Below are 2,500 nucleotides of genomic sequence, written 5' to 3'. Positions count from 1 at the left end.
AAATAGAGACTCTAGATTTAATAGTTGTGTCATAGTTACATTAAGTCGAATTAGCGAAGCGGAGGCGGGAACTAGATTCTAGATCTAACACTTCGATTGCGATGAAAAAAAAATAGCTTTATTTTAAGGCCGACAAGGCAAATACGGTTTAATTAATATTAAAGAAATAAGTCCGAACACCTACCTTAAGCGAATCATCTACACAACACATGACTAGAAATAATACACGTCCACACGAAGAGCGATTGAAACGGTGACTGCAACGGTGAAAACTTGTACGACGGAAACATGGCGCCTAGGTTATGCCTACTTCCGGTCTGATGAAAATTTTTAATTCATTTTAAATTTTGCGCTCTATTTCGTCCGCGCTTGTCCACTTAAACTCTACAGAAAAGATAGTCTATATAAAAATAATTCCTAGAAGACAATTTTATGAGAGATCACCCACATTTATTTACCCTGCCTGTCTACCTTAGGGTTAGAGTTTGAATTTTTCTAGATTCAAGCCAAATATGCCGTGTCGATTAAACGACGACGTACATAACAGAGCGAAGACAATGAATGGTTCCTTAATTAACTATAATTACGGTCCTAATACAACTACAATTCACCATAGTACTAATATGTATGTGTATTGTTGTTTTGGGAGTTCTGTCATTACATTTTAAATTATAAAAAAAAACGGGTTTACGATACACTTCATTACGCCGCCGATCGTGGTTTTAGATTTAAATTTGGTCGGATTCGGTTTATTATTAATTTATATAATACTTTATACATACTTTAATTCATTAAATACATTTATCTATGTATTTATTTCATTAGTTAAGTATTTGTTTAACTAAAAATTATCAATTTAAGGCATAACAATTACAGAAAACGATTGTATTTGAGATAAGTCTTATCGAACCATTTAGTAGCTGGGTCGGTTTATTATTAATTTATCTAATACTTTATACATACTTTCACTCATTAATTACATGTATATATGCATTCATTAAATCATTTAAGTATTTATTTCATCAAAAAGTATCGATTGAAGGCATAACACTGATAGAAAACGATTGTATTTGAGATAAGTCTTATCGAACCATTTAGTAGCTGGTTCGCGGGTCGGTTTTATTCCTTAACTCTAGATTTAAGTCTATCGTGTTTAATTTCAATTTAATTTATCACAACTTTTAGATTTTGTACTAGATTAAGCTACATTGAAGCTTATTTTTCACTATTTAATCAATAGAGGATATTATATAATATTTTTAAGTCTAATATTACGCAGCCGTTTGTTAAATCTAGTTTTACAACGACGACTCGCGCGATTTCGGTTTGGTTTTAAAACTTAAGTTCATTGATTCTTAAAATATATATTCCAGTTAGAATAGAACTGAATACGTACCACATGATGTATACACACGTTTGGGTTATTTATTTATTTTAAATTTAGTTTATTATGACCGATCGTAATTAACTTTGGCGATACCGGGCTGATATGTCTTATCGACCGGAAAACTACTGTCCCTTCGGTCGACTAGTTGGTCTTAGACGGCATTACCGAGGTTTGAAAACTCTTACACCGTGTTTTTATTTTCACATAGATCCTATATTTTGATACCAGTCATTCGTTTAAGTTTAAATTAGAAAACGTGAAATGTAGTTTATTGGAAACACTAATGTTTTTAATTTTGTACAAAATAAATTTTTATTCGTTTCAGGTAAACGGCGGGATGAGAAAAATCTGCTTTCTACAACACATACATTGGTTAAGAATATAAAGTGAAATATAGTTGTACAAACACCGTCTCTACTTAGCAGCTTAGCCTCTACGGCAATGCCGCGTCTTTACACTGGGCGAGCTTGAGACTGGAAAACTCTCGATCACTCTACGCGGGAATGCCGCTAAGTCGAGGCGGTCTGATCGGCAACCCATCAAACTTCAGCTCATCTATTTTTTTTTTATTTTTCACAATTTTTTTTAAAATTCGGGTAAACGGCGGGATGAACTCAACCAAATTTTTCAATTGGGTTTTTAATATCCACGTACATTCAGCGCAAAGTGAAATGTAGTTTTAATGTATTTAAACATAGAACAACCACCGTCATTCGCCAGCTCTGTTAGACTAACGACTCGCCGCTTCGCATCCTCGGTGGAACGGGCGACCTCTCGATCACTTGCGGCCACAGTACGGCAATGCCGCAAAATAAAGTCGGTTTGATCGGTGAACTGCCACTCGCACGATGAAACTTTGAGACATTTTTTTTCGGACTTTGAAAATTTTCAAAGTCCGACCGAATGACGAAAAGTGAAATGTAGTGCAAAACTTTGAATAAAAAAAAAAAGAAACAGGCGCATGAGACGACACGTCGTCCCATGCCATTGCCTGTCTCTCTTCGATGGACGACGGCGACGCAGCGCTTTTCCAGTCACTCAGTGGTGGGTCACCGGGCGAATTGAGTACCCACTGCCAAAAGTAAGCCTTGTCCCGAATGTGTTGATAGCCCG

This window comes from Physella acuta, unplaced genomic scaffold, assembly GCF_028476545.2.
Source record: "Physella acuta isolate Inbredline_101_S28 unplaced genomic scaffold, ASM2847654v3 ptg002328l, whole genome shotgun sequence".
NCBI classification, from domain to species: Eukaryota; Metazoa; Mollusca; class Gastropoda; family Physidae; genus Physella; species Physella acuta.
The sequence above is the reverse complement of the archived record's forward strand: the minus strand, read 5'-3'. Positions refer to the sequence as shown.